The 12,935-nt window shown below is 44.5% G+C and overlaps 1 protein-coding gene across 1 annotated transcript in view; it reads left to right on the forward strand.

Annotated features, from left to right (window-relative positions):
• The window catches only part of LOC139342078 (signal-induced proliferation-associated 1-like protein 1), a 35,326-nt gene that overhangs the window by 3,995 nt on the left and 18,396 nt on the right, over nt 1-12,935 (forward strand). The window lies entirely within an intron of this gene.

Consider the following 12,935-nt stretch of genomic DNA (forward strand, 5'->3'; position numbering starts at 1 on the left):
AAACAGGAATTCTGGAGCGACATTACGCTGTGAGGTTCTCTCCCGAACAAAGTTCTATGAAATATTAAAAGCAGTCCTTGCTGTAGTTTGTGTTGTGCTTTATTTCCTGCACTGAAACTCCAAAAAATCCCTCCTCAGATTGCTCCAAAATTCCACATCCTTTGCTTTGGAACCAGGGAATCCATTTCCACCCCGTGAGTTCCTGCTTTGCTCCGAGTATAGCCGAGAGGGAAGAATGAGACCACTGTGAACCAAAGGCTTCCTTTGCTAAGATTCAGATGACTTGTTAAACAAATAGGTGGACTGAGTGAAGTCTGGAGGAAAAGGTCCCACTGTCACTGCTCATGCAACTCAATATTGATGTTAAAATAATTAGGCTCTTACAGTGCAGAACAACCTCACTGTCTCATGAATTACTCTTTTTTCCGTGTTGCTCCAGGTGCAAAGGGCAGATAGGGCCAGTTAATAACAAACATGGCTGCTTTCCCAGCCTTTCCTCTCTCGCTGCCTGTTTCCTGTGTGTTTCATTGATGTATTCCTGGATACACTGACTACAGCCTTGCTGCATGAGAAATACACTGAGACTGAAAGCTGTCATGAAGGGCTGAACGATATGCACACACACAGTTTCGCTAATAATAATTCAGCTAGTTGATCAACTCTTTCATCTAAGTATGAGGATGGGCGTGTGCTTGCATATTACCTGCACGTAGAATCTCTTGACATGAACATTGATAGGAAACACCATATTTTGACTCTATACAACACTCACCGCTTCTTCCAGGGTTATACTGTTAACATTTCTGTGTATCTCTCTGCAGAAGAATTGCTTAGTTCAGCAGTTATCGTTACTGTTAGAGGAGGTGAAGTGGCGTTGCTGTTTCTGTTTACATATTACTCATACTTGCCTTGAATGCTGATTAGGAGAAAATCACCACCAAAAAGAGAAAACCTGCACCTGCACACATCCTGGTTGCCTGCTGCGCCCTGCCTGCTCACCTTTTGCCTGGTTTTTAACAGACCCTAAATCAGCTGTTAAAATACCCAACACTGGTTAGGCACACACTCTGGACGGTGCAAATGATGAGCTCACACAGAGCTCTAGTCAGAACTTGCATGCTTTCCTCCCCTGTGACTTGTGGGATGCAGCATCCTGATTATTGCCAGCCGGGGGGGCAAAGGGGGTGGGGGTGGGGGGGTATGGCGTGTTAATTGCGTTCTGCTTCACTCTGTATCTATAAACCAAAACTATAACACAAGGATTACTGGCACAGCTGTCTAATGTCTGATTAATTTTCTTGCCTTTTGCTGTCATGTATTTTAAAATTTCGGTGTTTAATGGAAACTAAAGTATTGAAAACACTGCACCCTGGGCTGCTGCTTAAAGTGAGATGTGGCTTGCACAGAACTGGCTCGGGAGCATGATAAACCACAGTCGCAGAGCTGCCTGGAGTGTCCCAGTACATGGAGTGCAGTGCAGTGCAGGCCAGAGGCAGCACGTTGTGGAGGTTTGCACTGTGATTTTCTGGCACAGGCTGTGATTTAGCATGGCACCACTGTTATGCAATACGAGCTGACTTATCGCAGTCCAAATGACTCTGTATGAATTGATTAACTCTGCAGCCTGACTGTTTATAATTGGACTGGAAGTGTATTGGGCTATGCACTGGCCGTGCGCCAAAATCAATGACTGGAAATGGTTTACGTGTGTTACTTTGCTACACTGTTGTTGTGCATTTTGTGTCCTCATCGAGCCTCTCCACATGCAGAACTGTACATTTTAGAGACCACTTGCCATTTCTGGCAAATAGAGCTGATCACTGAGGCACACCTGAGCTTCCCACTGAGTCCGCAGTTGTGGAATTAGGCTGCCCTCCAAGTTGTAGGGGACAGCACAGTCAGCCAGGCTTCTCCAGAGACATGGCACAGAATCCCCCTGAGGTTTCCTGTGAGGATAATAAGCCCTTCTTCACTGCACTGGTCCTCATGTCAGCTCACACTGAAGCCTTTCCTCTGTCCTCAGCACTGCAGCCCACTGCGTTAGCTTGTTAAATTGCTTACTTGGCAAGATCCCATTCTTATGTTTCTGCCCGTATTCTTGCAAACCGAGGGTTAATTATAAAATTGTACAGCACATCGTGTGCACTGGGCACAGAGTTAATGTCTGGTGGCAGCACAGCAGCTATTTGGCCATTGTGAGGGGATATTAATCAAGCTTTCACCTTGACTCTGGCCTTCCAGGATGGCTGGCTGTGCTCTCCCTTTGACTGCTGCTCTGTTTCATTGTTTCTTAGGAGCACGTTCATGCTCCTCTGTCACTGATATTAGCCTGTGGGGAATCCTTATGGCTGCGCCTATTCATCTGTGCAATCAAATTAGTTTTTGCGCTTTACCCTGATTGCTGCAGAGGCGGATTTGTCGGCCTGATCGATGGGTAGATCAGTTTGAATGATGAAATTGAACTCCAAAGGATGCGCAGAGCATCTTATGATAGATTTGATGGCGTTCTCTAGGGGCCCTTTAAATAGCCTGTGGTCAGTGCTGCTGCTGTAGTGAAGCTCGTGTTTCTCATGTTTGCTCAGCAGGGCCTCTGACCCTTCCCAGACTGCCTCATCAAACAACTGCTCCTCTTCCATAACATCACCTTGTCGCAGCCTGTCCAGACAGCCCTGTCAGAATGAAAAACAAACCAACATGTCGTTCCTAAAGTATTCTATTCTGAAAATGCAATTTCAACAACACAATGAGTTCTTGTTGTGGGTTTCAAGTTGGCTGAGAGCTCTCTGTTTCTCTGTTGCTGACAACGTTTTCATTCTTTTTTCCTGCCAGGCTGTTATCTGATCTGAGCATTTAGTTATTGTGTCTGTGTTTTTGCAGCAGATACAGTGTTATTGCAGGGGCACATAGGCTAGGTTTTCTCTCCGAGCTCTTGATTATTTCCAAGTTTGCGATTAATTGAAATGTACTTTACTTCATTGTGGTCAGGGTGGTCTCATCGTAATTCTTCCTTCGTCGTCCTGTGGCTTGTTTGCTACCTGTGTAATCAGGCAGAGGATGTGAGAGGACAGGGCAGTGGAGGACTTCCAAACATCACAGGCATCTGTCATATTGACACCTCTGCTGTGAGAATCCGTCAGGCTGCTGTCGACTGACCTTGCTGCTCACACACAGCTCTACATGATGAGCTAACTGCTCTCACCCTGGTGCTGTCATCATGCCAAACCCACACTTAAACTTACTCATGCACATAAAATGCAATCTCATTCACTTTTCACATTTTGAAATAGATACAGATAAAAAGAACTAGACATGCAAGAAAGTGTGGTCCAAGCACCGCAACGTAATATGAACCAGGAGGCTTACCAACCCAAAACAATCAGGAAACCGGGGGAATAAAAAACAAGAATTAGTCCAAAGGCCCGCTCGCTGCCCCTTTAGTCCGTGCTGCTCCTTTCACCTGATGTGACCAAAGAAGTTTGATCAAATCAAGCAACCGACATTCTCATCTTCTGAGCCCAAAGCTCTCTCTGACAAGGCTAAAATTTAACATTGATTCGTTTGTTTCCAGTGAGAACAGTGGAGCCACGTGATTGGCATCCCACCCTTGGTTTGTGCATGCTTGTCGTCTCTAAGCATGAGCATTTTCAGGAATATTATTAACTTGCCTCCATTTCACTTCCACCGTTAGTCGCCATGGGCCACAGCAGTAAATGGCTGTATTGGCTTGGGCCCAATGAGGACTTGCATCAGGCAAATGACCAACACTCACTGACGGACACACACATGCACACAGCGCGGTTCGCTGGCACTCAGTGTGCATGGCCACTGGAGGCCCCCACTGACGCATCTCATCTCCGGCACCAGCCTTCATACAGTCAAAACACCATGATCTCATTGACATTTTGATTGACGTCTGATGACCCACTCTGTCTATTCCTGCTCAAACTTTCCTGCAGCTCCACAACTCTGCTGCTTCTGGCGGCGATGTGACATCGATCCGGCGGAGCAGTCAGGATGAATCTGAACATGCTGCACATATGATGTGCGAGCAGCACTGTGGGCGTACTCTGATTTGTTTTGCTCACGAGTGGCTGTGATCTGAGAATGAAGTAATAGCAGACTTGGAAGTGTTTGCCGGGCCCCCTGGCTGAGCCCCATCCCCCCTCTTCTGGCACGTGGAGAGGCTGAATTATAGACAGCAAACACAAACTATTCACTCAGCCTCCTCCTCGCAACAACACTGTTAATTATACTGCTGCTACTCTCGCATCCCGTCTATTTTAATCCTCAACTGATGGAAACTGCTGCATCTCAACACACACACTTGAGCACACACACAGGCGTGTCTCAGCCCCACGCTGAGCTGGGAGTATTTCTTTTGTAACACATATGTTCACTGCTGTTCAGGTTTTTATGAAAGGCCTATTCAGGGCTACACAGAACTTTTTTAGTCAGGTGCTCAGGTGAGGACCGGGTGATGCTGTTGCACTGACTCTTAACGAATGAGACTCCTCGCTGTCCTCCGCCTCAGCTTCCTGCATGGTAGATGCACCTCCCAATCCATGGTTGACTCTCACATTACTGTCTGCATCTGCAGGTCAACAGCTGGTTTTGGGTCCAATGTCTCTGTGGTCATCTATGACAGGCGAATGTGCGTCAGGGCTGACAGACGTGAATCCTCCCATCACATGAGAAGAACATTGCAGAGCTCGCCTTTGTTCTTCATTCAACTTGTTTCCCCATTTAACAAGTGGGCACTGGACTTTTCTGCTTGACCAGCTTGTTTGTTAGCGGTAGATTGTGCCGCATTTGTGTGCTCCTCTTTGTGTTTATCATGTAATGGATGATGGACCTTCTTTCAGCCTGTATAAAACACACCATTTCTCTGCTGGATGTGGATGTGGAGGACATATCTTTCACCACATTTCAGTGTGCTCATCTTTAGCTTGAAGGCACGGCACATCTTGGAGTCAGAGTAAAGTCTTTCCTTCTGCTCAGGTTCAGTTTGCTGCTTCTTTGTAGGCAGCGGTATGTCAAAGTACACTTAATGTCTGTTGGTTTTTGGACATCTCTCACAATAGGTTACTTCATTTGGTCAAATGTGTCGACAAGAACGTGTTATTGATCAGTGAAATTTGCTGCCTGGTACACAAAGATGTGTTTTGAAACAAGTGATGTTCTGCATTTCTGATACCTGCGTAACAGTTACCTAACCCTAACCCTGGGCATGCTTACCTTTTCCTGGTTGAATAGAGGAAACAGAGTGCCCCTATAAACACCTCTCTGCCCCAGCCCACACTGCCCTGTTTAACACAGCACACTGCTGGGAAATGCTCCCATTGCATTGGGGTTAATCTAAGTGACCTGGTTGCTCAGTGCAGCAAGACAAAATTTAGTCAAACACAAAAAAAAATGGCTGCATTTTGTACAACAGTGTGACAAGTGGAAATATTCCAATATAATAACAATGAACTCGCAGCTGTTAAATTCAAATGTGTGACTGGCATGTCAGGAGTCACCTTACAGCCTCTTATGGGAGCTGTCAGTAGAAACAGTAGGTGGAAGACTCTTTCCAGGAGCTACGGGTTGGTTTGAAATCCAAAGCTTTCTCTCTCAGATGTCACAGGGAAACGTTCTCATATAAATCACAAATCTCTTTCACCTGGAGGAAATGGCGCAGCAGGTTGCTACGCTGCTTGGCAGCGTGCCTGTGTGGAAATGGTTGAGAGTATGTTTTCTGTGTGGGGCAGGATTTGAGGGGGAATTGTCAAATTGAATTCCTTGGGATGGTTTTTGAAGCTCCTGTGTTCGTTATGCCGTCTGATGTCACAGTATGTTTTTCAGGCTGATTTTCCTGATGTGTCGACACTGATCATTCTCTATCCAGCAGCAAAGTTGCAAGACAAATTCACCCGAGGAATATGTAAACAAAAGTTTATTTGTCCTGTAGTGTGTGTACTTGGGCTGTAGGTGAAGGATTTCTTTTTTTTTCTTAAGGAAGTAGCAAATTAATGGTAAAATTAATTTTTGCAGATGATTATTCAAAATATGTTCAGGTGGCCTTTCCAGGTTTTGCATGGCTATACACAGTAGCCCAAATGGCAATGATTATAATGTGAACTTCCTCTCACCTGACGCCTTCAGGTGAGAGTCCTGTCTGAGTGTCAGTTGACAGCGTGGACTTTGGGCTTTATCATCAGTTTTTGGCAGAATGCCACCACAAACCTTACTACTATGTTTATGGTGCTCTATCAGTGTAGTGCCACTTACACACAGTACCCATGTTCATTGCTGACCAATGAATCTGCTAATGTGCTCAACCCATGTGTGCCAGGCTGTTGTAGCAGGTAGGTCCCTGAAGACATGTTAACTACATTTGGCTACACACAACTACTACTGCTACTACTACACACTACTAGAAGTGCACCAGAACTTTGAGATACAGTGTTTAACAGCCTCAAACATTTCAGTTTGTTAAATGTGGGTATGGCAAAGTTTACAATAGAGATAAGATATGGCAGTTGTAGGGTATTATTTCTTTCATCATAGTCTTATGAAAAGATTATGAAGAACAAAGTACAGTTTAGAGAGTTAAAAATCACAGGGAGTATCTTCTGTTAGGCAACAGGAACATAATCCCTCACTGGCTTGAGAGCGCTGCCTGCTGGGTGTTATTTGGCACCCGATCAAGCTGGAAACACCGCTGCGGAGTTGAACCTGACTCTCTGCAGTGGTGGTGATTGAAAGTTTGTATTTGAATAATTAATTTAAACATGACCACCATGTTTACTTGCATGCATTGTACATTTCTCATCAGTTATATTAAGTGACAATAGGGAATGAACTGGGTGGAGCCGTTTGTTCTCAAAAGCCCTGACTGGGCTCTACAAAGAGGCTATGACTTGCATTTCAAGGGTGTGATTTCCAAGAAAAGCTAAGCTTAGTTTGAGACAGGTATTGCAGAAATAGCATCTCTATGAGCTGGCGGGAGACAGGAAAGTTCTGTCTTTGATGTTTGCAGAAATAAAAGTGAGTTTGGTTTGTCTTATTCAAAAATAGCTTGTGTCCCATGAGTTAATCCTTCTGTGCCAAATCAGCTGGTTTGTGTTCTTGTTCTTTCTGTTGAATTTGGTGTTTTAATTTCAGGGTTTTGCATTGTCATGTATGTGTATACGTGAGAGCTCTGCGTGTACCTGTCCATGTGCATCAGGAGCTCCTGTCTCTAATGGAGTCCAAGGGTTGGAGGCGGGCAGAGAAAGCAAAGTGCAGCCTTGAGCAGACTTCCACTTTTAAAACTCAGCTACCAACTGCTGCAGCTCAGCAGCCAGGCAGCCACCTCATTAGAATTTTTTACATTCCTCTTCAGGCAGCAGCACACTGCTTCCTCTCCATTGCTCTTTACAACGCACAGCTTTTGAAAGCTGACGAGCTTAAATCTGAGCCTTCTCAAACCTCACGTCAAATATGAGGCACTAAACCAACTCTGGCTCGGTCTCTGTAGATTAACATATTTATGGACCATGAAGTTGTAAAACTTGTGTGTAGACTCTTGCTTGTGGTTTTATGGACTTTAAATCAATTGAATACAAGCCCGATTAATACTGTGGACTTTTTTCATCCTTTTGTTTTTGACAGGGCAGCTAATAGATTAGAGTATAAGAAGTAGTAACTGGTCAACTCTGGACGAGCAGACCACCTATGCTGTTAGCAGTGCAGTTAGGTTTTTTCCTTTAGAGGGAAATGGCCCTCAAGGAGTTGGAGAAAGGCTTTCATTGTCAAACTCATGGCCCACCCAGATAATGACATTGGAAATGGGAATGGGTTTACCATTGCTAACTAAACTATGTCAAGTGTTTCAAGTGTCTATTTATCCTGCTCTCTCTCCCACATAATATGTGAAATCCTGGTGGAGTCCGTTCTAGATAAGGAGAGAGGAAGGATCGAGGACACCCTGCTGATGATAATGGCAATGAATATATACTGGCGCTCCTCCAGAACTGTCTTCTTGTGTAAGGCTGGGAGTGAAATTCACTTTGCCAGTGGTTAGCTATGCCCATTACTCACAGAACTGTGCTGCAGTGATAGCGAGGGGCCCTAGAGATAGGGCAGAGCGGCAGCACATCACACAACAATGGTGGTGATGAATGTCAATACACTGCCACCGGTTTTTGAAGTGCTCCAACTACACGTGGTGTTTGCATCGCATGTGTGGTCAGTTGAACAATTCGTCGATTCACTTCTCATCTTATTGTGGTGTGCCACTTGATCCAGAGCTGGTATGTCAGAGATAACAGCTCTCGGTAGAAGCTGACTGCAAAGATAGAAGACAAGCCAGTAGTTGTAAAGTCACAGCAGACATTAAAGTGCTTTATAACAGACTATCACTTGGACAGTCAGTGTTGCACTTCTCTTGGAGAGTTTGCCTGAACATGCCCTACTTCTCTTCCCCCCCTCAGACCTTCATCACTTCCTTTGCTGAAATTGGTGGAATTCCAGGATCTTGGCTCGCGGTTGGGTGACGCTAGTATCGTTTGTCTGCCAGCAGGCCTGCCTGTTTTTCTCTGAAGGTGTCAGGTTCTCAGGTTTGCTCAATCAGACGGGCAGGTTTGTGCCTGGTTTACAGCCAGATGCTCATATAGGAGGAGGGAGCAGACAGAAAGAGTAGAAAAAGAACATGGAGACATGGGAGTGGTGGAGATGCTTTGTTACGAGCCCTATTCCAAAAAGTTGGGACGCTGTGTGAAACAACTAAAACTGAATGTGTCAACTTTTGACATATACTATAACTATATACTATAATATATTTAATGTTTTATGTTTGTTGTATGGTATGGTATGTTTCCGTATGTGTTTATTCAGTGTTCCACAGATAAACCGGTTCATTGGTAACAGGTGATAGTATCATGATTGGGTATGAAACGGGCATCCTCGAAAGGCTCAGTCGTTCACAAGCAAGGATGGCGCGAGGTTCACCACTTTGTGAACACATGATTGTCTAAAGGATATTACAACACGGGCTCAGGAACAAATTGTGAAACAGTTGTCAGTGAACACGAGTTTGTTAGCAAATGATTGCATTCTGTTTTTGTCTACGTTTTACACAACGTCCAACTTTTTTGGAATTGGGGTTGTACTGCCTGTGCATCTGTTAGGCCTGTGGGCAGCCATGGTTCGGCTACACCTCAGCGGATGTTTAGGGACCCAGTTTACCCCTCACTCTTCAAAATGATGGTGAGCAACTTTGTAGGAAAGCTTACTCACTGTGGAAGAGTTTGAGGTTCAGCTGCCTTCTTTAGTTGCTGCTTTCGTTGTCATGTATACAAACTTCTCCAGAAATAAAAGGGATTTCCAATGCTACTTCCCCAAATCTCTGTCATCTGTCTGTTTTGTGACTCATGTATGTGTTGTAACAGTGAGTGTGTGGATTACAGAAGAGCCAAATGATCCTGATATGATTCTCTTACAGACACGCTCAACACCGATCATTTTCAGTTTTTTGTTTTAAGCCTTTTCCTGTCCCGTTGAGCCATTCTTCTCCCTTCCCGTCCTCATCACAAATGTATCCTTCTTGTTCTTTGATGCTTCTGTTTCCCCTGTTTCCAAATTCTGGTTCAGTGTTTGCTTCATCTGTCTCTTCAGTTCCCCTTGCATCTAATTAATTTGGTTTTTCTGGCAGGCCTCATGTACACAGCCATCGTGAGATTCCCTTGCCAGACAGTTTTCAAAGACTTCCCTATGTTGGAATGAGGCCCCAGTCTTGCCCAAGCCAGGACAGAGGGACCTTTGTGCCTGCTGCCCAACAGCCCAGTCAGCCCTTCGAACAGGGAAAGATTAGGAGACAGGGAGAGCCAATGGGCTAAATGGTAGGGAGCCTGTTTGAAAGCCAGTGGTGTCAGCCAAACAGCCCCTTAGCCCCATTGAAGCACGCAGTAATTACAAGCTTGTAGGGCAATCCTTCGTCTCCTTTGTCTCCACTTTGGAGACACTTGCCCGGTCTACTGGGAAACTTCATTCTCCCTCTGTTTGGAGACCCAGGATGAAGAGTCTTTCAACTCCAGCGTGTTGTCCTTTCTCTCTGGGACAACAGCTAGCCAAGCCAGCTCAGCAGCAGCACTTCCCCTCCAGGAGGCCCTGGCCCTGAGAATGTCTAGCACCCCATGCTGTCTCTTGATGATGACTAAGGACTTTTTCTTTTACGTGCCCTCACTTTCGTGAGTCAGATTTGAAGGATTGGTGTTCATGTTTCTGATTCGTCATCCGGCTGACTGTCTTCCACCTGTAATTCCATGTAGTGTGTGTGTGTTTTGTTATGAGATCCTGGAGGGCCCTGTTGTCTGAGTCACCTGTTAACACACTCAGGGTGAGTCGTCATAGGTACGTGTTACTCTATCAGAGCGTGGTCTTCTGTGTCTAGACTCATCCCTACTACCAGAACAACAAATTGTAGCATCTAATCGGTGTGCCATGATATCAGCAGGCCTTGGTCTGCATCCGTACCGCCGCCTTGCTCCATATCTCAACAGGCCTGACCGACCAGCTGGGAGGTCAGAGCCCCAATTACAGGAAGTTAACCTCATTTAGTCAACAGGCTGAAGCTGTCTGGACATGTCCCACAGACTAATAAAAAAAAAGTTGTTTAATTCTGCAGGTGTTGAAATAGGATGGCAGGATGGGTTGGAAATAAACTGTTGCACTGTGGGTCTTTTATTTTGTCTTAGTTTCCTAGCTTGTCCCTGAGTGTCTCCTGCGCTTTCTACAAATGTACACAAGACGCAATATCTCAGCCTCTATGCCACACTTTTCATTTTGAAGCCAGTCGTCCATCTGCATGTCTGTCAGAGAGAGACTTACAGGCCTGTTTTCTGGAACATGCGTGTGTGTGTTTCTGTGCATGTGTATTACTTCTATTCTTCTGTCTGTCCCTGAGGACACTCAGCAGCATGTGGGAATGAGGCCCAACACTCTGGGACAGGACCTGAAGTTTAACTGACATTCCCCGACTATTTTCTGTCGTATTCATGTCAGACATCAGGGCGTTAGTAGGACACAAATGAGGTTTTTTTTTAATTACTTAATGAGTTTTTATTCATCTGCTCCACACACGTCACTCCCATGCCCTGAAGAATACGCGCCCATTCATTAGAGGAGTGTACAGTTGGAAACCTTAAAAGGGGCATCCTCGAAAGACTCAGTCATTCACAAGCAAGGATGGAGCGAGGTTCACCACTTTGTGAACACATGATTGTCTAAAGGATACATGGGCTCAGCAACACTTCGTAAAACTGTTGTCAGTTTGTTTGCAAATAATTGCATTCTGTTTTTATTTACATTCTATGTAAATAAAATTTATGCAGCATCCCAATTGCCAGCTTACATTATGGCGAGATCTTATGCTGCCTGCTTTTGCTGAATATTGGACTGGCAAAGAGAATCTCTGCTGCATAATATACAAAGGTTTAGAGGTTTGTTGTCAGGAAACACTGCTCTATGTTTTGAAGAAAAGCTGACTGGGGATACTTTGCCTCAGGCACTCAGTAAACTGAATCATCTCCAGAGCCTTGAGATTTTACACACATTTGCACGCTGTTCCTGACTTGTGTATTGATGTTGATTTTATCAAACAAACTGCATTGTCTAGGGAACGCTTGACCCATCGCTCAGTTGAGAGGCTTGTTTAGAGCAAAGGTGAATGTACTCTTTTTTAGCGTAAAGTTGGGCCTGATGCTGGGATGTAGTGTGAATGTGCCTGTGCTGTAGGCCTGTCACAGAGCACTGATTGCTAGTGGCTAATGTGATCACAGCCACAGCCAGGCGGGGCTGACTGAGAGTGGAGTCTTAATCTCCCCCACTGTCTCACTGCCAAATTGGCCCGATTTGTCAGGCAGAGGATCATCACTCACTTCTCAGATGACTTTCAAAGGGCCACTTTGCTTTTTGATGTGCAGCTTGGGATGTTTGACCAGGAAAACTGCAACTCTGCACTACAATTCACCAATGCTGGCTGCTGAAGGGGCACACAAACAGACATCAGACAAGTCGAGAGTCAGCAGCAATGGGCAGTTTAGAGGCATGCCAGTTGCAGAGATTGAAGATTATTGAGAAATTTAGATGGTTTGTTTCTTACTTTAATGTAAACCTAGTCAGTCCTAAACAGGCTTATTAAATTGCCAATTAAGTCATCTTTACCACTCTTTGGATCATTTAACTGATTAGGGCAAAAGCATCATTTTGTTTGGACTTTGGAAAAAAAAATGACGCACATTGTTGAATTCATTTTGAATTTGGGTGAGCTTTCATGTTTCCCCTTGATGCTTATTCTGAAATTGGTTTGAAAAGTAGGCCCCCTTATCTGAAATTGAACATGTCAATGACTTTTCACTAGCTCATGAAAAAGGTGAAAAAAAGAAAAAAAGCAGATGAAGAAAAATCACACACATTCTGTTCTGCAGGCTGGTTTGTGGTTTCCATCTATATATCTCTCATTTTCTACAGAGTGTAATTGTATGCATATTTGTAAAAATGGCCACACATATTTTCATTGCAAAGGTTACATGGAAAGATGGCCTGTTGTTTGAAGACAGATACTATAGTTCTTTTACTAGATGCCTTAAAACCACGTTGTTTACACTCTTGCGATCTCAGCTCGGATGTGCTAAATGAGTATTAAATGTGAAGAATTTTAAGAGCGGTAAAAAAAAAAGATAATTGCCTGCTTAGCTTAAGAATAAGAAGTGACATTGTAATTACCTTTGTGCTTTCTTCCATGTCAAGGAGAGTGTAACAGGGCACTGATCAAAGCCAATCAAGTGGAAAGTCATCTGGTATTCCCATACTCAGGATCTTATTTCAACAACTTATTAATTTAAGACCTGCTACCCATCTAGGTTTCTCTTATTTCCAGTCTTGTGTATGTAAGGGAAAGTTGCATGAATGCA

Source organism: Chaetodon trifascialis, chromosome 14 (genome assembly GCF_039877785.1).
Source record: "Chaetodon trifascialis isolate fChaTrf1 chromosome 14, fChaTrf1.hap1, whole genome shotgun sequence".
Classification (NCBI taxonomy): domain Eukaryota; kingdom Metazoa; phylum Chordata; class Actinopteri; order Chaetodontiformes; family Chaetodontidae; genus Chaetodon; species Chaetodon trifascialis.